Raw genomic sequence first — 23,107 nt, forward strand, 5'->3', positions numbered from 1 at the left:
AATCTCAAGGATCCCAGCATAACCAACAACAAGTTCCTCAGATCACCTATCCTAATTCCTCATCAAATAACAAGATGCTTCGTTCTCATGCACAAGGACAACAAGGCATGCAGACGTAGCTGAAATCTACTTTAAATGGTCTGAATTCTACTTTACAAGCTCTTGCCTCCAGGATAGATTCATTACCTAATCCCATTAACCAACCTTTAAGCTCCAGTGGAATTCCTTCTCAACCCCTACCTAATCCCAAGGGTGGCATCAACGCCATCACCTTGAGGTCTGGAACCACACTGCCAGAGAGGAACCATGAGGAGCCAAGCCCAATAGTACACACCCCAACTGATGATGTGATAGAAGTAGAAGATGCTGAAATGAAGCAGTTCAACCAAGGAACGGAGAATGATGAGCGGATAATTTATACGCTTTTTGGCATTGTTTTTAGTATGTTTTTAGTAGGATCTAGTTACTTTTAGGGATGTTTTTATTAGTTTTTATGTTAAATTCACATTTCTGGACTTTACTATGAGTTTGTGTGTTTTTCTGTGATTTCAGGTATTTTCAGGTTGAAGAAGGACTGCTGATGCTGTTGGATTCTGACCTCCCTTCACTCAAAGTGGATTTTCTGGAGCTACAGAACTCAAAATGGCGCTATTTTAATTGCGTTGGAAAGTAGACATCTAGGGCTTTCCAGTAATATATAATAGTCCATACTTTGGCCGCGTTTAGATGATGAAAAAGGGCGTTGAACGCCAGTTCTACGCTGCAGTCTGGAGTTAAACGCCAGAAACACGTCACGAACCAGAGTTGAACGCCAGAAATACGTTACAAACTGGCGTTCAACTCCAAGAATGACCTCTCCACGTGTAAACTTCAAGCTCAGCCCAAGCACACACCAAGTGGGCCCCGGAAGTGGATTTATGCATCAATTACTTACTTCTGTAAACCCTAGTAACTAGTTTAGTATAAATAGGACTTTTTACTATTGTATTAAAGATCATTGGAATCATCTTTGGAAGATCCTGGATTGTATTTTTGATCCTGTGATCACGTTTTGGGGGCTGGCCTCTCGGCCATGCCTAAACCTTTCACTTATGTATTTTCAACGGTAGAGTTTCTACACTCCATAGATTAAGGTGTGGAGCTCTGCTGTTCCTCATGAATTAATGCAAAGTACTACTATTTTCTATTCAATTCAACTTATTCCGCTTCTAAGATATCCATTCGCACCCAAGAATATGATGAATGTGATGATTATGTGACGCTCATCATCATTCTCACCTATGAACGCGTGCCTGACAAACACTTCCGTTCTACATGCAACAAAGCTAGAATGAGTATCTCTTAGATATCTAATACAGGGGACCGAGTCCGAGTTATTAGTATCTTCGTGGCATAAGTTAGAACTCATGGATGGCCATTCCTGAGATCCGAAAAGTCTAAACCTTGTCTGTGGTATTCCGAGTAGGATCTGGGAAGGGATGGCTGTGACGAACTTTAAACTCGCGAGTGCTGGGCCTAGTGACAGACGCAAAAGGATAGTAAATCCTATTCCAGTATGATCGAGAACCTCCAGATGATTAGCCTGGCCATGACAGAGCATTTGGACCATTTTCACAGAGAGGATGAGATGTAGCCATTGACAACGGTGATGCCCTTACAGAAAGCTTGCCATGGAAAGGAGTAAGACTGATTGGATGAAGACAGCGGGAAAGCAGAGATTCAGGGGAACGAAAGCATCTCTATATGCTTATCTGAAATTCTCACCAATGAATTACATAAGTATTTCTATCTTTATTTTCTATTTATTTATTATTATTATTCGAAAACTCCATAACCATTTGATATCCGCCTGACTGAGATATACAAGATGACCATAGCTTGCTTCATACCAACAATCTCCGTGGGATCGACCCTTACTCACGTAAGGTTTTATTACTTGGACGACCCACTGCACTTGCTGGTTAGTTGTGCGAAGTTGTGAAGTTATGTTTGGACCATGGTATTGTGCACCAGTTATTGGTGCCATTGCCAGGGAGAGAACGAACAACAAATTTTACAACCTTAGAGTAACAATTTCGCATACCAAGTTTTTGGCGCCGTTGTCGGGGATTGTTTGAGTTTGGACAACTGACGGTTTATCTTGTTGCTCAGATTAGTTAATTTTCTTTTTGTTTTATTTTCAAAAAAAAAAATTTCAAAAATCTTTCAAAAATTTCTCATCTGTTTTCGAAAATTATTCTAAAATTTTTTAAGAATGAATTCTAGTGTTTCATGAAGCATGTTGAAGCCTGACTGGCTGTAAAGCCATGTCTAAATTCATTTGGACTGGGGCTTCCAACCCAACATTATCAAGAGCAAGCTAGTTGTTGCTAATCCACCTGCTGCTGTTCTTGATCCACCTAATTTACATGCTAAAGATTGATTGGCTATTAAAGCCATGTCTAACCCTCAGATTGGAGCTTTAGACTAAGAGTGCAAGATTCCTGGAATTCACATTAAAAATTTTGGAATCCTTATTTTTCTTTTTCACATTAATTTTCGAAAAATCCAAAAAAAATCATAAAATCATAAAAATAAAAAATATTTTGTGTTTCTTGTTTGAGTCTTGAGTCAATTTCAAGTTTGGTGTCAATTGCATTTTTTCTAAAAATTCTCTGCATTTTTCGAAAATTCATGCATTCATGCATTCATAGTATTCTTCATGATCTTCAAGTTGTTCCTGGCCAGTCTTCTTGTTTGATCTTCATATTTTCTTGTTTTGTGTCTTTTCTTGTTTTTCATATGCATTCTTGCATTCAGAGTGTCTATACATGAAAAATTTCTAAGTTTGGTGTCTTGCATGTTTTCTTTGCATCAAAAATTTTTCAAAAATAGGTTCTTGATGTTCATCATGATCTTCAAAGTGTTCTTGGTGTTCATCTTGACATTCATAGTGTTCTTGCATGCATCACATGTTTAGATCCAAAATTTTCATGCATTGCATCATTTTTCATGTTTTCTCTCTCATCATTAAAAATTCAAAAATTCAAAAAAATATATTTCCCTTTTTCACTCATAAATTTCGAAAATTTGAAATGACTTTTTCAAAAATTTTTAAAATTTAGTTGTTTCTTATGAGTCAAATCAAATTTTCAATTTAAAAATCTTATCTTTTTCAAAATCTTTTTCAAAAATAAAATCTTTTTCATTTTTTTATTTATTTTCGAAAATTTTAAAAATATTTTTCAAAAATCTTTTTCCTAATTTCATCTCATAATTTTTGAAAATATCATCAACAATTAATATTTTGATTCAAAAATTTTAAGTTTTTTACTTGCTTGTTAAGAAAGATTCAAACTTTAAGTTCTAGAATCATATATTGTGATTTCTTGTGAATCAAGTCATTGTGATTTTAAAAATCAAATCTTTTTCAAAACTAATTCTAATCATATCTTTCTATCATATTTTTTTTTTTAAAAAAAATCACATCTTTTTTTCAAAAATTTGATTTTAAAATATCTCTTCTAACTCCTTATCTTCTTATCTTTTCAGAATTGATTTTCAAAATTTGTTTCAACTAACTAATTAACTTTTTGTTTTGCTTCTTATCTTTTTCAAAACTACCTAATTAACTCTCTCCCTCTAATTTTCGAAAATCTCTTCCCTCTTTTTCAAAAATTCTTTTTAATTAACTAATTGTTTCAATTTTTAATTTTAATTTAATTTCATTCCTAATTTTCAAAAATCACTAACCCCTTTTCAAAATTTTATTTTTGAAAATCCTCCTTCTCTCTCATCTCCTTCTATTTATTTATTCATCTACTAACACTTCATCTCACCCAAATTCGAACCCCCTCTGCCATCTGTGTTTGAATTTTCTCTTCTTCCCTTCTTTACATTACATTCTTTTCTTCTTCTACTCACACAGGGGAACCTCTATACTTGGGTAAAAAGGATCCCTATTATTATTATTATTTTTCTGTTCCCTCTTTTTCATATGAGCAGGAGCAAGGACAAGAATATTCTTGTTGAAGCAGACCCTGAACCTGAAAGGACTCTGAAGAGGAAACTAAGAGAAGCTAAAATACAACAATCCAGAGATAACCTTACAGAAATATTTGAACTAGAAGAGGAGATGGCAGCCAAAAATAATAATAATGCAAGGAGAATGCTTGGTGACTGCACTACACCTAATTCCAATTTACATGGAAGAAGCATCTCAATTCCTGCCATTGGAGCAAACAATTTTGAGCTGAAACCTCAATTAGTTTCTCTAATGCAACAAAACTGCAAGTTTCATGGACTTCCATCTAAAGATCCTTTTCAGTTCTTAACTGAATTCTTGCAGATCTGTGATACTGTTAAGACTAATGGAGTAGATCCTAAAGTCTACAGGCTCATGCTTTTCCCTTTTGCTGTGAGAGACAGAGCTAGAATATGGTTGGACTCTCAAACTAAGGATAGCCTAAACTCTTGGGATAAGATGGTCACAGCTTTCTTAGCCAAGTTCTTTCCTCCTCAAAAGCTGAGCAAGCTTAGAGTGGATGTTCAAACCTTCAGACAGAAAGAAGGTGAATCCCTCTATAAAGCTTGGGAGAGATACAAGCAACTGACCAAAAAGTGTCCTTCTGACATGCTTTCAGAATGGACCATCCTGGATATATTCTATGATGGTCTGTCCGAATTAGCTAAGATGTCATTGGATACTTCTGTAGGTGGATCCATTCACCTAAAGAAAATGCCTGCAGAAGCTCAAGAACTAATTGACATGGTTGCTAATAACCAGTTCATGTACACTTCTGAGAGGAACCCTGTGAGTAATGGGACGCCTCAGAAGAAGGAAGTTCTTGAAATTGATACTCTGAATGCCATATTGGCTTAGAATAAAATATTGCCTCAGTAAGTCAATATGATTTCTCAGAGTCTGAATGGAATGCAAGCTGCATCCAACAGTACTCAAGAGGCATCTTCTGAAGAAGAAGCTTATGATCCTGAGAATCCTGCAATTGCAGAGGTGAATTACATGGGTAAACCCTATGGAAACACCTATAATCCCTCATGGAGAAATCACCCAAATCTCTCATGGAAGGATCAACAAAAGCCTCAACAAGGCTTTAATAATGGTGGAAGAAACATGTTTAGCAATAGCAAGCCTTTTCCGTCATCCACTCAGCAACAGACAGAGAACTCTGAACAAAATACCTCTAATTTAGCAAACTTAGTCTCTGATCTATCTAAGGCCACTGTGAGTTTCATGAATGAAACAAGGTCCTCCATTAGAAATTTGGAAGCACAAGTGGGACAGTTGAGTAAGAAAATCACTGAAACCCCTCCTAGTGCTCTCCCAAGCAATACAGAAGAAAATCCAAAAGGAGAGTGCAAGGCCATTGATATAACCATCATGGACGAATCCAAAGAGGAAGGGGAGGATGTGAATCCCAAGGAGGAAGACCTCCTGGGACGTCCAGTGATCAATAAGGAGTTTTCCTTTGAGGAACCAAGGGACTCTGAGGCTCATCTAGAGACCATAGAGATTCCATTAAACCTCCTTACGCCCTTCATGAGCTCTGATGAGTATTCTTCTTCTGAAGAAAATGAAGATGTTATTGAAGAGTAAGTTACCAAGTTCCTAGGTACAATCATGAAGCTGAATGCCAATTTATTTGGTAATGAGACTTGGGGAGATGAACATCCCCTGTTCACCAATGAACTAAATGCATTGGATCAACTGAGATTGCCTCAAAAGAAATAGGATCCTGGAAAGTTCCTAATACCTTGTACCATAGGCACCATGATCTTTGAGAAGGCTCTATGTGACCTGGGGTCAGGAATAAACCTCAAACCACTCTCTGTAATGGAGAAATTGGGAATCTTTGAGGTACAAGCTGCTAAAATCTCATTAGAGATGGCAGACAATTCCAGAAAATAGGCTTATGGACAAGTAGAGGACATATTAGTAACGGTTGAAGGCCTTTACATCCCTGCTGATTTCATAATCCTAGATACTGGGAAGGATGAGGATGAATCCATTATCCTTGGAAGACCCTTCCTAGCCACAGCAAGAGCTGTGATTGATGTTAACAGAGGTGAACTAGTCCTTCAATTGAATGAGGACTCCCTTGAGTTTAAAACTCAAGGACATCCTTCTGTAAACATGAAAAAGAGGCACAGTAAGCTTCTCTCAAAACAGAGTCAACCAGAGCCCCCACAGTCAAACTCTAAGTTTGGTGTTGGGAGGCCACAACCAAACTCTAAGTTTGGTGTTGAACTCCCATATCCACACTCTAAGTTTGGTGTTGGGGAGTCTCAACAATGCTCTGAACATCTGTGAGGCTCCATGAGAGCCCACTGTCAAGCTATTGACATTAAAGAAGTGCTTGTTGGGAGGCAACCCAACTTTTATTTAATTATATTTTTTATTAGTTATATGTCTTCATAGGTTCATGATCATGTGGAGTTACAAAAACAACTGATAAAATTCAAGAAAAATCAAAAATAGCAGAAGAAAAATCACACCCTGGAGGAAGGACTTACTGGCGTTTAAACGCCAGTAAGGAGCATCTGGCTGGCGTTCAATGCCAGAACAGAGCATGGATCTGGCGCTGAACACCAGAAACAAGCATAGAACTGGCGTTCAACGCCAGAAACATGCTGCATTTGGGCGTTGAACACCCAGAACAAGCATCAGTTCGGCATTTAAACGCCAGAATTGCATGCAAAGGCATTTTACATGCGTAATTGGTGCAGGGATGTAAATCCTTGACACCTCAATATCTGTGGACCTCACAGGATCATCTCAGGATCTGTGGACCCCACAGGATCCCCACCTTTCCTCCTCATAATCCTAGTTTTTTTTCCTACATCTTCTTCTTCATCTATTCTTTCTTTTTTTGCTCGAGGGCGAGCAACATTCTAAGTTTGGTGTGGTAAAAGCATAATTCTTTTTTTTTGTTTTTCCATAACCATTGATGGCACCTAAGGCAAGAGAAACCTCAAAAAAAAAAAAAGAAGAGAGAAGAGAAAATGGAAGACAAAAGCTTCCACCTCCAAGTCATGGGAGATGGAGAGATTCATGTAAAGGATCTATAGCTCAGTGGTAGAACATTTGACTACAAATCAAGAGATCCCTGAGATACCTCAGGGGATACATTTTCCCCCACACAATTATTGGGAGCAACTAAGGATAGGAGCACCAAAATCACTAGGGATCAAGCAACAGAGACAAGGAAGAGACATAGAAGAGCTCAAGGACATCATTGGTTCCTCAAGAAGAAAATGCCACCATCACTAAGGTGGACTCATTCCTTGTTCTTAAATTATCTGTTTTTCATTTTTTTTATGTTAAATGTTTATCTATATTTGTGTCTTATTACATGATCATTAGTATTTAAGTATCTATGCCTTAAAGTAGTGAATATGAATCCATCACCGCTCTTAAATGAAAAATATTTTAATTCAAAAGAACAAGAAGTACATGAGTTTCAAATTTATCCTTGAACTTAGTTTAATTATATTGATGTGGTGACAATACTTTTTGTTTTCTGAATGAATGCTTGAACAGTGCATATGTCTTTTGAAGTTGTTGTTTAAGAATGTTAAATATGTTGGCTCTTGAAAGAATGATGACAAGGAGACATGTTATTTGATAATCTGAAAAATCATAAAAATGATTCTTGAAGCAAGAAAAAGCAGTAAATACAAAAGCTTGCAGAAAAAAATAGAAAAAAAAAAGATAGCGAAAAAAAAAAAGAGAAAAAGCAAGCAGAAAAAGCCAAAAGCTCTTAAAACCAAGAGGCGAGAGCAAAAAGCCAATAACCCTTAAAACCAAAAGGCAAGGGTAAATAAAAAGGATCCCAAGGCTTTGAGCATCAGTGGATAGGAGGGCCTAAAGGAATAAAATCCGGGCCTAAGCGACTAAACCAAGCTGTCCCTAACCATGTGCTTGTGGCGTGAATGTGTCAAGTAAAAACTTGAGACTGAGCGGTTAAAGTCAAGGTCCAAAGCAAAAAAAGAGTGTGCTTAAGAACCCTGGACACCTCTAATTGGGGACTTTAGCAAAGCTGAGTCACAATCTGAAAAGGTTCACCCAGTTATATGTCTGTGGCATTTATGTATCCGGTGGTAATACTGGAAAACAAAGTGCTTAGGGCCACGGCCAAGACTCATAATGTAGCTGTGTTCAAGAATCAACATACTGAACTAGCAGAATCAATAACACTATCTGAACTCTGAGTTCCTATAGATGCTAATCATTTTGAACCTCAATGGATAAAGTGAGATGCCAAAACTATTCAAGGGGCAAAAAGCTACAAGTCCCGCTCATCTGATTGGAGCTATGTTTCATTGATAGTTTGGAATTTATAGTATATTCTCTTCTTTTTATTCTATTTGATTTTCAGTTGCTTGGGGACAAGCAACAATTTAAGTTTGGTGTTGTGATGAGCGGATAATTTATACACTTTTTGGCAATATTTTTAGTATGTTTTTAGTAGGATCTAGTTACTTTTAGGGATGTTTTTATTAGTTTTTATGTTAAATTCACATTTATGGACTTTACTATGAGTTTGTGTATTTTTCTGTGATTTCAGGTATTTTCTGGCTGAAATTGAGGGACTTGAGCAAAAATCAGATTCAGAGGTTGAAGAAGGACTGCTGATGTTGTTGGATTCTGACCTCCCTGCACTCAAAGTAGATTTTCTGGAGCTACGGAACTCAAAATGGCGCGCTTCCAATTGCGTTGGAAAGTAGACATCCAGGGCTTTCCAGAAATATATAATAGTCCATACTTTGGCCGAGTTTAGACAACGCAAAAGGGCGTTGAACGCCAGTTCTACGCTACAGTCTGGAGTTAAACGCCAGAAACACGTCACGAACCAGAGTTGATCGCTAGAAACATGTTACAAACTGGCGTTCAACTCCAAGAATGACCTCTCCACGTGTAAACTTCAAGCTCAGCCCAAGCACACACCAAGTGGGCCCCGGAAGTGGATTTATGCATCCATTACTTACTTCTGTAAACCCTAGTAACTAGTTTAGTATAAATAGGACTTTTTACTATCGTATTAGAGATCTTTGGAATCATCTTTGGAAGATCCTGGATTGTATTTTTGATCCTGTGATCATGTTTTGGGGGCTGGCCTCTCGGCCATGCCTGAACCTTTCACTTATGTATTTTCAACGGTAGAGTTTCTACACTCCATAGATTAAGGTGTGGAGCTCTGCTGTTCCTCATGAATTAATGCAAAGTACTACTGTTTTCTATTCAATTCAACTTATTCCGCTTCTAAGATATCCATTCGCACCCAAGAACATGATGAATGTGATGATTATGTGACGCTCATCATCATTCTCACTTATGAACGCGTTCCTGACAAACACTTCCGTTTTACATGCAACCAAGCTAGAATGAGTATCTCTTAGATATCTAATACAGGGGACCGAGTCTGAGTTATTAGTATCTTCATGGTATAAGTTAGAACCCATGGATGGCCATTCCTGAGATCCGAAAAGTCTAAACCTTGTCTGTGGTATTCCGAGTAGGATCTGGGAAGGGATGGCTATAACGAACTTCAAACTCGCGAGTGCTGGGCGTAGTGACAGACGCAAAAGGATAGTAAATCCTATTCCAGTATGATCGAGAACCTCCAGATGATTAGCCATGCCGTGACAGAGTATTTGGACCATTTTCACAGAGAGGATGGGATGTAGCCATTGACAACGGTGATGCCCTTACAGAAAGCTTGCCATGGAAAAGGAGTAAGATTGATTGGATGAAGACAGCGGGAAAGCAGAGATTTAGAGGAACGAAAGCATCTCTATACGCTTATCTGAAATTCTCACCAATGAATTACATATGTATTTCTATCTTTATTTTCTATTTATTTATTATTATTATTCGAAAACTCCAAAACCATTTGATATCAGCCTGACTGAGATATACAAGATGACCATAGCTTGCTTCATACCAACAATCTCCGTGGGATAGACCCTTACTCACGTAAGGTTTTATTACTTGGACGACCCAGTGCACTTGCTGGTTAGTTGTGCGAAGTTGTGAAGTTTTGTTTGGACCATGGTATTGTGCACCAGTTATTGGCGCCATTGCCAGGGAGAGAACGAACAACAAATTTTACAACCTCAGAGTAACAATTTCGCATACCAGAGAACAAAAGAAAGCTGAGGCTGTACAGGACGCTATCCCTATCCCATTTCCACATCTTGCAAATAAATCCAGCAATAGTACACGCCAATAGTACACGCCCCAACTGAGGATGTGATAGAAGTAGAAGATGCTACAATGAAAGATGTTGAAGAAGAAGATAAGGTATAAGACATAATTGAAGAAGAAGCATTTCAACCAAGGAACGGAGAACCAAAGGAAGCTGAGGCTGTACAGGACGCTATCCCTATCCCATTTCCACACCTTGAAAAAAAATCCAGAAAGCAGATGGAACTTGATCCCAAAATGGTAGAAATATTCAAAAAGGTTGAGGTAATTGTTCCCCTTTTTGATGTCATTCAGCAGGTACCTAAATACGCAAAGTTTCTAAAGAATTTATGCATTCATAAAGATAAAATTAATAAGTTAGAAACTATTCCTTTAGGTAGCTCTATATCTGCTTTAATGGGAGGTATACCTGAAAAATGTAGTGATCCAGGTCCATGCATGGTTAACTGTATCATTGGAGGTGTAATATTTTCTGATTGCATGTGTGACTTAGGAGCGTGTGTTATTATAATGCCATTGTCTATATATGATACTTTGAGGCTCCCTCCCTTAAAAAGGTCGTCAGCCTGTTTTGTGTTAGCAGATAAAAACATTATTACAGTGGTTGAAATTGCTGAAGATGTATTAGTCAGCATTAAGGGGCTCACATTTCCCATTGACTTCTATATCCTGTAAATGCCCCCCTAATGACTCAGGCAGACCATCATCAATCCTGCTTGGAAGACCATTCCTGAATACTTCAAAGTTCAAGCTAGATGCATTCTCAGGAACTTACTCCTTTGAGATGGATGGCAGAATAGTGAGTTTCAGTTTAAATGAAGCTATGAAGCACCCTCCAGAAGATCATTCTATCTTCCAGTGTGACATCATTGATGAAACTGTAGCTGAAGTTCACAAAGAAGAAATAGAAGAGAAGAACATGGAGCAAGGTCCAAGTGTGGGGACACCCTCTGAACATAATGAAAGCCTTTCGCCATTATCACTAGCCCCAGATGATCCAGAACCTAGCCAAGAGCGTAAATTTGAATTAAAGCCCCTTTCTCCACACCTCAAGTATGCTTACCTTGAGGATAATCAGAAGTTCCCAGTTATCATTGTAAGGGAACTCACTTCTCAACAAGAAGAGCAACTGCTCAGTGTGCTGAGAAAACATAAGAAAGTAATTGGATGGAGCTTGGCTGACATAGTAGGCATCAGCCCTCAAGTTTGTGAACATAGAATATTCTTAGAAGAGGAAGCTAAGCCTGTCCGTCAACCCCAAAGAAGATTGAATCCAACCATCTTAGAAGTTGTCAAGAAAGAAGTAACCAGACTACTTGAAGCAGATATCATTTACCCCATCTCAGACAGTGAATGGGTCTGTCCAGTAGAAGTGGTGCACAAAAAGTCTGGAGTCACAACAATAAAGAATGAGCATGGAGAGCTCCTAACAACTAGAGTGCAGAATTCCTGGAGAGTTTGCATTGACTATAGGCGTCTCAACCAAGCCACTCGCAAGGATCATTACCCCTTGCTATTTATTGATCAAATACTTGATCGCCTGTCAGGTAAATCCCATTATTGTTTTTTAGATGGTTATACAGGCTACTTTCAAATTCATATAGCTCCTGAAGATCAGGAAAAGACCACTTTTACATGTCCCTTTGGAACGTATGCTTATAAAAGAATGCCTTTTGGCTTATGTAATGCACCTGCTACTTTTCAAAGATGCATGATGAGTATCTTTTCAGATCTTATTGAGAACTATATAGAAGTTTTTATGGATGATTTTAGCGTATATGGTGATTCATTTAGCCTTTGCTTGGATAGTTTGTCTAGAGTATTAGACAGGTGTGTTAGTACAAACCTTGTATTAAATTTTGAAAAATGTCATTTTATGGTAAAACAAGGAATTATACTAGGACATGTTGTGTCTAATACTGGTATTTCTGTAGATCCAGCAAAGGTAGATGTCATTTCTAGTTTACTTTACCCCTCCTCTGTGAGGAAAGTCCGTTCGTTCCTTGGCCACACAGATTTTTACAGGAGATTCATTAAGGACTTCAGTAAGATAGCATTGCATTTATCCAGATTGCTGCAGAAAGATATCGAGTTCGAATTCAGTGAAGATTGCATGAAAGCATTTGATAAGTTGAAAATTGCCCTGACTCAAGCTCCAATTGTGAGAGGACCAGACTGGAGCCAGCCATTTAAAATTATGTGTGATGCCTCCAACCATGCAGTAGGAGCAGCGCTGGCTCAACGCAAAGGTAAAATCCCTTTTGTAATTGCTTATGCATCTAAGACTTTAGATGCTGCTCAGTCTAATTACACTACTACTAAAAAGGAGCTTCTTGCTATTGTCTTTGCTCTGGATAAATTCCGAGCCTATTTACTTGGTACTAAGGTGGTAGTGTACTCAGACCATGCAGCTCTAAAATATTTACTAGCTAAAAAAGAGTCTAAACCAAGGCTAATACGTTGGATACTGTTGCTGCAAGAATTTGATTTAGAAATTAAGGATAGGAGTGGCAACCAAAATTTAGTGGCAGACCACTTGAGTCGCCTTGAGCACATTAAGGATGACTCAACTCTTATAAATGATATTTTCCTATTTGATAGTTTGCAAGCAGTATCAGATGTATTTCCTTGGTATGCACCTGTAGCTAATTATCTAGTTAGCCATACTTTCCCTCCCAATTTTACTAAGCATCAAAGGGACAAGCTGAAAAGTGAGTCTAAATATTTTATATGGGATGATCCATATCTGTGGAGGTATGGTGCTGACCAGGTAATTAGAAGATGTGTACCACAATCAGAATTCCAGTCAAATTTAGAGGCATGCCACTCTTCTAAGAGTGGAGGACATTTTGGCCCTCAAAGAACAGCTAAAAAAATCTTAGACCGTGGATTCTGATGGCCTACTCTTTTTAAAGATGCTGTTGAATTTTGTAAATCTTGTTCCCTATGCCAAAGGTTTGGTAATATATCCAAGAGGGATGAGATGCCTCAACAGATTATGCTTTTCTATGAAATTTTTGATGTTTGGGGCATTGACTTCATGGGTCCATTTCCAAACTCTAATGGTTACCTTTATATATTGTTAGCTGTGGATTATGTTTCTAAATGGGTGAAAGCAATTCCTACCGGTACTGATGATGCTAACACTGTTGTTCCTTTTATTAGAAATCATATTATCTGTCGCTTTGGATCACCACGAGTAATCATGAGTGATCAAGGCACTCACTTTTGTAACAGGAGACTGACAGGATTACTAAAAAAGCATGGAATTGTTCATAAAGTAGCAACATATTATCATTCCCAAACCAATGGACAACCAGAAGTGTCTAACAGGGAGATTAAACGCATTCTGGAGAAGATAGTAAAACCTCATAAGAAAGATTGGAGTGCCAAGCTACAAGATGCACTCTGGGCATATAGAGCAGCGTACAAGACACCCATTGGGATGAGCCCCTTCCGCTTGGTATACGGAAAGGCTTACCACCTCCCAGTAGAGGTGGAACACAAGGCTTTCTGGGCTGTGAGGGAGTGCAATTTGAATTTTGAAGAAGCTGGTGCTATAAGAAAGCTGCAACTAGCAGAATTGGAGAATCTTCGCCTAGAAGCATATGATAACTCCAGGCGATATAAAGAGAAGATGAAGGATGTCCATGACAAGCACATAAAAAGGAGAGAATTCAGACCAGGAGAGTTAGTTCTTCTATATAACTCCAAGCTGAGGCTTATGCCAGGTAAACAGAGTAGAAAAGGCAGAGCCATACGGAGTTTTTCACCTGTGTCATCCTTCTTGCTCTAAATTCCTCAAAGCCAATGGACATCGCCTAAAGCTCTACCATGGAGAAAAGATTAAGGATCACAAAGAACTAGAGGTTTTCCTCTTAGAAGACCCACCAATAGAAGTAGAATGAATCTGAAGAGCGTCCAACCTAAGGACGTAAAAGCAAAGTGCTAGGTGGGAGACAACCCACCATAGTATGATCGTTCAGTTCAGTCTTAGTTTTATTTCACTTTATTCTATTTTTATTTTTGTTAATGACTCTTCTCATAATCTCTGCATATAGCCTGTATTTGCATTTGCATACTGTATTTATATATAAAAAAAATGCATGCGACGCGTAAGCGTCGCTGACTCGTCCGCGTCATAGGTGCATTCTAAAGAAAAGAGAATTGAATAGAAAGTCATGTGAAAGCGTGGCTGGAGGCGTGCCTTAGGCACAAATATGCCCACGCGACCGCGTCGCTGACGTGCTCGCGTCGTTTGCGAAATCAGCCCCCACGCGTCCGCGTCACCCACGCGACCGCGTGGCCCTGCAAAATCGACGTAAAAAGGTGTATGGCAGCAAGTTATGATGGAGCTGGGCTGGAATGGTGCTAGAAGCACAAGCCCTATCACGCGAACGCGTGCCCCATGCGCCCGCGTCATTTTTAAAATATGGTCATTCACGCGATCGCGTCAACCACGCGAACGCGTCACCCTAAATTTTGGCAAAATGCATTTAAAACAGAGAGTTGCGCGAACGCACCGCTGCACTCGCGCCAATAGCACAAATCAGGTCACGTGATATCGCGTGACCCACGCGTCCGCATTACATGTGGCACACAGCTTATCCAAATCAGCCAAAATTTCTTATCTTTTCTTCCCCAAATCCTAATTTTTCTTTCCCCTTCTTATTTCTTTCTTCTCCCTTCTTCCTTCTTTATTCTTTCTCACCTTTTACTTCCCCCATCCCTTATTTCTCACATCCATTATCAAGGTTCTTTTCTTTCTTTCTTTACATTTTACTTTTCCTTTATTATTTTTATTTATGTTTTCTTTTTCTTTTTACTTTCATTATCTATATTTTCTTTTTCTTTCTTTTTCTTTATGCATTATTTTAATTGGTGTTAGAAATTTATTTGGGTAATTATTTTCTTCTATATTTTGCTTGTGAGTTATTGTGGAATTGTTTGACAATTAGTATTACCTTTTTAAAGGGTTGCTTGCATGTTCAATTTAATACTTTGAATAACATCTTTATCATGTATGCTATGTGTTTGTGAAAAAGCCCGTATGGCATTCCACATTATTTTAAATTAATCTATTCTACCACTCTAAATGCTTGTTGTTTTTCACAAAACCCCTTTTATATCTTATTAATTAAATATAATTGTCAATACAAACAGGTTGTTAGTTTGAAAGGGTTGGTAATTTAACTTGGACATTGAATGCTTGACCTATGCTACTCATGCCTTTGCCAGCATGCCAATAAACATCTTACATTTAATTGCCTTCACATGCACTTGCTATATTTCCATTGATGAACTTTTCACATGTAGTCATGACCATGTGTTAACGACATCCTTCTTTACCGTGTATTGATTATCACCCATAATATTCACTCCCTTGCTCGAACCCTTAGTTTTACATATTACTTTCTTTTTTTCTTTTTCAGGATGGCCGCCAAGAAGGGTGAAGAGAAAGCTACTCCCAAACCACCAGCAAGGAAAGGAACAAAAAGAGTACTAATGACAGAGCCATCTTCAACAGTGGTAAAGCCCTCAACAAAACGAATCAAGAGGATCATTAAGGTGGATGAAAAAGAGAAAGCTTTTCCAGCAAAGGACACTGCGCGGTTCCCTAACCGCTACTGTGAGCAGATGTTCCCCATCCTGGCTGAGAGAAATTATAACAATGAGCACCTTCTTATCCTCCCGACCAACATTGCTGAATTTGTTGAGCCCCACATTGAGCGTAGACAATGGGGATTTCTACGGAGACAGCCACGACAGTTTAACCTTTTATGGGTAGTAGAATTCTACTCCAATTTTTACATGGCAACCATGCAGTTTGTCTATGTCTGTCAGAAGCAAGTCCCTATAACAGAAGAGGCCATTCAAAAAATTTTAGATCTTTCCCCTGCTCCAGAAGGATTGGACGCATTCCAAGAAGCCTCATTTAAATGCCAGACATTCTAATTTGACTGGGACGCCGTTCTCAGAGTTATAGCACAACCTGGTAGCATATGGATCTACGGATACCATCGGTCCCGACCTAAGGGCATATTGGCTTCAGAACTCACATTGGAGGCCCGAGTATGGGCACAGATCTTGTCCCATTACGTCTTTCCGAGCACTCACGAGTCTTCACTCAATGCAGACATGGCTATTCTACTCTGGTGTATCCTTATAGACCAGCACCTCAATTTACCAAGACACATTCGGCATGCTATGGGACACGTACAAATTGCGGGTAACTTACCTTTCCCCACCTTGGTTTTAGATCTAGTCTCAGCAGCCGCAGTCTTCTACAGAGCTGGGGATACCAAGGCCATGATTCCTCGAGATGATCAATACGTCCCTAATGGGAAGTATATCAGACCTCCAGCAGCCACTATCAACCGGAGCACAGAACCAGCAGAAGATATCCCTTCTTCTTCCACATCACAAGCACCTTCAACAAACCAAATGCTCCATCAGATACTTGAGAAATTAGACCGGCTTGACCGGAAAGGAAAGCAAAGAGAGCGCCGTAACAAGTGCCGATTTACATACCTCAAGGAGCTGATTATTGGTAACCACCCACCAGAAAAAGAACCAGAAACCATGGACTGCACTTCATTTACCAGCACAGGGAGCCATGACGGTCCCGATGGTGGAGATGCTGCTACCAGCCCCTGTTTGTTCCTGACAGATGGCACCGAGGACGGTGCAAATCTTTAAGTGTGGGGAGGTCGGTTAGTACCTTACTTCCGGAGGTAATTTCTCTTCCTAAACACCAATAAAATAGGATACTTAGTTAATTTTTCTTTTGTTTAGAATAGGATAAATAGCATAGAAATATGTTAATTGCATGCATGTTCTATTTGGTTAGAAAATAATAAGTTTCTTTTTAAGACCCTATTTTTAAAAAATTTTACTAATTTAAATCAAAATTTTTGTGTTAAAATTGTTAGAAGTTGTATTTGGAACATAGCTTAAAAAGCTAAGAATGCACAACCTGTGAGATTTGAGCTTAATGAAATGGTTACACTATTCAACCATAAATATTTTATTCTTGTGTATTTACTTCTCTATGATTGTGATCTATATTTTGTTCCATCCTATATGTCCAATGTTTAATGTGTTATATGCATGCGCATGATTGAGGCCATTAATTGTTTTAGCTCACTTATCCCATAATAGCCTACCCTTTCATTTACCTTTGTTAGCCATGATGAGCGGATAATTTATACGCTTTTTGGCATTGTTTTTTAGTATGTTTTTAGTAGGATCTAGTTACTTTTAGGGATGTTTTCATTAGTTTTTATGTTAAATTCACATTTCTGGACTTTACTATGAGTTTGTGTGTTTTTCTGTGATTTCAGGTATTTTCTGGCTGAAATTGAGGGACTTGAGCAAAAATCAGATTCAGAGGTTGAAGAAGGACTGCTGATGCTGTTGGATTCTGACCTCCCTGCACTAAAAATGGATTTTCTGGAGCTACAGAACTCGAAATGGCGCGCTTCCAATTGAGTTGGAAAGTAGACATCCGGGGCTTTCCAGAAATATATAATAGTCCATATTTTGGCCAAGTTTAGATGACGCAAACTGGCGTTCAATGCCAGCTCTCTACCCAATTCTGGCGTCCAGCGCCAGAAAAGGAGCCAAAACCAGAGTTGAATGCCCAAACTGGCACAAAAGCTGGCGTTCAACTCCAAGGAGGACCTCTACACGTGCAACACTCAACACTCAAACCTTTTGACATGCTTTCAGAATGGACCATCCTAGATATATTCTATGATGGTTTATCTGAGCTATCAAAGATGTCATTGGATACTTCTGTAGGAGAATCCATTCACCTAAAGAAAACGCCTGCAGAAGCTCAAGAACTCATTGACATGGTTGCTAATAACCAGTTTATGTACACTTCTGAGAGGGATCCTGTAAGTAATGGGATGCCTATGAAGAAGGGAGTTCTTGAAGTTGATACTCTGAATGCCATATTGGCTCAGAACAAAATATTGCCCCAGCAAGTCAATATGATTTCCCAGAGTCTGAATGGAATGCAAGCTGCATCCAACAGTACTCAAGAGGCATCTTCTGAAGAAGAAGCTTATGATCCTGAGAACCCTGCAATAGCAGAGGTGAATTACTTAGGTGAACCTTATGGAAACACCTATAACTCATCATGGAGAAATCATCCAAATTTCTCATGGAAGGATCAAAAGCCTCAACAAGGCTTTAATAATGGTGGAAGAAACAGGTTTAGCAATAGCAAGCCTTTTCCATCATCCACTCAGCAACAGACAGAGAATTCTGAGCAGAATTCATCTAGCTTAGCAAACTTAGTCTCTGATCTATCTAAGGCCACTGTGAGTTTCATGAATGAAACAAGGTCTTCTATTAGAAATTTGGAAGCACAAGTGGGCCAGCTGAGTAAAAGGATCACTGAAATCCCTCCCAGTACTCTCCCAAGCAATACAGAAGAGAATCCAAAAGGAGAGTGCAAGGCCATTGACATAAGCAAAATGGCCGAACCCAATGAGGGAGAGGAGGACGTGAATCCCAAGGAGGAAGACCTATTGGGACGTCCAGTGACCAATAAGGAGCTTCCCTCTGAGGAACCAAAGAAATCTGAGACTCATCTAGAGACCATAGAGATTCCATTGAACCTCCTTATGCCCTTCATGAGCTCTGATGAGTATTCCTCTTCTGAAGAGAATGAGGATGTTACTGAAGAGCAAACTGCCAAGTTTCTTGGTGCAATCATGAAGCTAAATGCCAAATTATTTGGCATTGATACTTGGAAAGTTGAACCTCCCTTGTTCATCAATGAATTAAGTGATCTGGATCAACTGACATTGCCTCAGAAGAGACAGGATCCTGGGAAGTTCATAATACCTTGTACCATAGGCACCATGATCTTTAAGGCTCTGTGTGACCTTGGTTCAGGAATAAACCTCATGCCCCTCTCTGTAATAGAGAAACTGGGAATCTATGGGGTGCAAGCTGCTAAAATCTCATTAGAGATGGCAGACAATTCAAGAAAACAGGCATATGGACAAGTAGAGGACGTGTTAGTAAAGGTTGAAGGCCTTTACATCCCTGCTGATTTCATAGTCCTGGTGATGACAAGTCATCCTAGCCCATTTTAGCTAGTCTTTTTCTTTTGTTTTCATTAGAATTATGCACTTTCTTAAGCTACAAGCAAGCTAATTGAGTAGATTTTCATGTTTCCCTTGATTGAACCAACCATATGTGAATTCATGCCATTTCATGAGGTTTTGAACTATATTTGTTGCATATTGTGGAAGATTGAATACCTCATGATTTTGAGCAAAACTTTGATTAGTTTGGTTGATCAATGATAGGTGAAGAAGGCTTGGAGAAAGGTTGAAGCAAAGAGGAATGGCTAGGAGTGAAGAGAGGACAATGGAATAAGTGAAAATTGAACCGGGTTGCATGAAGTTAGCCCCAACGTTAGCCCCCTAACTTGGAGGCTAACGTTGGGCATATGAATCACTCTTTGGAAGTAGCCAACGTTAGCTCCAACGTTAGCCCCCTAACTTGGAGGCTAACGTTGGAACTTGAGAGTTTCTCCCTGGGCTACCAACGTTTGCGCCAACGTTAGCCCCCTAACTTGGAGGCTAACGTTGGCACTTAAATCACAATGGGGGAGTAGGCAACGTTTGCGCCAACGTTAGCCCCCTAACGTGGAGGCTAACGTTGGCACCAATCACACCAAGCAAGGCCAACGTTAGGGTCAAAGTTAGACCCCTAACGTTGGCGCCAACGTCTAAACCAGAAGAATGTGGTTTGCTGATATGAAAAGTTAGGGTCAAAGTTAGACCCCTAACTTTGACCCTAACGTTGAAGACCAACGTTGGCTAACTCCATTTCCGGTTCAATTGGTTCACTTCGGTTCTTCTTCAATCTTCAAGAGCAATCAACCAAGGCCTCTTTCAACCCAATTCCACCAAGAACAAAGGCCCAACTCAAGGCTTGAAGATCATTTTGGAAAGTGTATAAATAGGATAGAATTCAATTTGTTGAGGGAGCTTTTTCGGGAGAGTTTTCTTTTAGAGCTTTCCTTTTAGAATTTTCATAATAGTTTTCGAAGAGCTTTTGAACTTGAGTGAACTTTAATTTCTTGCTTTCATTGCTTTCAATTTCATTTGACTTTTGTCTTGGATCTTGGATTGGAGAATTGAAGAAATTCTGTTTCAATCTCAATCTTGGATCTCTCTGTTTCCTTTACTGTTAATTGAATTAGCATTTCTGTTTCTGTTACTTGATCTTCATCTCTTTTCTTTGCAATTTACAATTTCCTTGCTATTGTTCTTGTGGGATCTAGGAAGGCATTGAGATCTAGACTTGGTTTTCTAGTCTCTGGGTCCTGAGATCTAAATTCTCATTTCAATTCTCTGTTTAATGCTTTCATTGTTCATTTACTTTGCTGTTATAAGATCCGGTTCAATCCCAACTCCCTTTTCCTCTTCTGTTTGATGCAATTTAGTTTTCCCTTGTTTAAATTCTGCAAATCCTCATCCCAATCCCCTTTACTTTTCAAGCAATTTACATTTCTTGCACTTTAAGATTCTGCAATTTACATTTCTTGCACTTTAAGTTTCTGTCATTTAATTTCTTGTCCTTTAAGTTTCAGCAATTTACTTTCCCGCTCTCTTTAATTTCATGCAATTTACATTCTGCAAATCACAAATCACCCAACCAACACTTGATTCGCTTGACTAAATCAACCACTAAACTAAAATTGCTCAATCCTTCAATCCCTGTGGGATCGACCTCACTTCCGTGAGTTTTTATTACTTGATACGACCCGGTACACTTGCCGGTTAGATTTGTGTGTTTTGGGAGAAATTTATTTTTCACCAAAATACTCATCAAGTTTTTGGCGCCGTTGCCGGGGATTGATTAGATTGACAATGATTAAGTGAGGTGGTAATCTAGATCAAGCACTTTTTCTTTATTTTTCTTTAACTTTTGATTAACCCACTAACTGTTTGAATTTTTGCTTAAGCTAACTAAAACTTCATTCTAGCAGTAGATTGAAGTATCACTGGTTTGTGTGCTCTTATGTTCTGCTTGTATGTCAGGTACACAAAGAGCCATACCCAATTTTCATGAACAAGACGAAAGAACTCTCAGGAGGTTAAGAAGAGCCGAAAGAGGGAAAAGTATTGTTGGAGAAGAAGAATCTGAGGAAGAATACCACGAGATGGAAGGAGATACATCTAATCCAGGAGAAGGAGTTAATAATCCACCACAACAGAGGAGAGTATTGGCTTCCTATACTTTTGCAAATGCTAGACATTGTGGAAGCAGCATTCTCACCCCTAATGTCAATGCAAATAACTTTGAACTGAAGCCACAACTCATCACATTGGTCCAGAATAACTGCTCATTTGGAGGAGGACCATTGGAGGATCCAAATCAACATCTATCTACCTTCTTGAGGATCTGTGACACTGTCAAATCCAATGGTGTGAATCCTGAGACTTACAAGCTTCTGCTGTTCCCGTTCTCATTAAGGGATAAGGCTGCACAATGGCTTGAAACTTTTCCCCAAGCAAGTATCACTAGTTGGGATGACTTGGTGGCTAAATTTCTAGCCAAATTCTATCCACCCCAGAGAGTCATCAGGCTGAAAACTGAGGTGCAGACATTCACACAATTAGATGCTGAATCCTTGTATGAAGCATGGGAGAGGTACAAAGCCTTAATCAGAAAGTGCCCTCCAGAGATGTTCAATGAATGGGATGTGCTGCAAAATTTCTATGAAGGCCTGACATTGAAATCTCAGGAGGCATTAGATCATTCTGCTGGAGGTTCACTACAACTAATGAAAACTGCTGAGGAAGCTCAGAATCTTGTGGACATGGTGGCCAACAATCAATATTTCTTTGCTCATCAAAGAAGCCGCCAACCATCACAAAGAAGAGGAGTAATGGAACTAGACGGAGTGGATTCAATCCTAGCTCAAAACAAGATGATGCAGCAGCAATTTCAACAACAATTTGAGCAAATGGCTAAGAGGATTGACAGTCTCCAAGTTGCAGCAGTCAACACTAGCCAGCCATCAACCACATGGGGTCAGAGTGAAGAGACTCAAGAGGAGCAACAACAAGAACAAGTCCAGTACATGCACAACCAAAATTCTGGGCCAAATGAAGTATATGGTGACACTTACAACCCTTCTTGGAAGAACCACCCAAACCTTAGGTGGGGAGACAATCACAACCAAAATCAACAACCATGGCAGAGAAACTCAAACCAAAACACTTTAAGAAACAACCAAAACCACAACCAGCAGCAAACCAACCAAAACCCCTACAGAAAACCTCAAAACAACTACTCCAACCCCAACCATTACCAATCTAATAACCAACCCACCAACCAAAATGCCTACCATCCATCATCCACATTTCACAACCCACCACAAGCATCACCTGAATCTCAAAGACTCACCAACTTGGAAACCTTGATAGACAAAATGTGGAAACACCAAGAAATGACAACCAAGAACCATGAAGCCTCCATGAAGAGCCTAGAGAGGCAAATTGGGCAAATCTCCAAACAGATTTCTGTTGAGAAATCTTCAAGCTCACTGCCAAGTGACACAATCCCAAATCCTAAGGAAGAATGCAAGGCAATACAATTGAGGAGTGGAAAAGTCTTGGTGAAAAATGAAGAAGCAACCAAGAAGCCAAAGGAAAGTGACAAGAAACAAGCTGAAGAAGAGAAAGTCAATGACAAGAAGGAGGCAGCAAGCAAGCCAACTCAGGATCAAGCTCAAGAAAAAGAAGATCAGCCACAAAAATCAAGAAAGGGAAAGGAAGTAATTGAAGAGCCAACTGAGGACCAAAGGCAGGGAAATAACTTCACTCCTCCCTTGCCATATCCTCAAAGGTTTAACAAGGAAAC

The 23,107-nt window shown here is 39.2% G+C and overlaps 1 non-coding gene across 1 annotated transcript; it reads right to left on the bottom strand.

Moving 5' to 3' along the window:
• Positions 1-4,510: 4,510 nt before the first annotated feature.
• Positions 4,511-4,618, bottom strand: LOC112781743 (small nucleolar RNA R71). The gene has a single exon (XR_003192503.1). It is a non-coding gene; the product is annotated as a small nucleolar RNA R71 (small nucleolar RNA).
• Positions 4,619-23,107: the final 18,489 nt, after the last annotated feature.

This window comes from Arachis hypogaea, chromosome 19 (assembly GCF_003086295.3).
Source record: "Arachis hypogaea cultivar Tifrunner chromosome 19, arahy.Tifrunner.gnm2.J5K5, whole genome shotgun sequence".
Lineage (NCBI taxonomy): Eukaryota > Viridiplantae > Streptophyta > Magnoliopsida > Fabales > Fabaceae > Arachis > Arachis hypogaea.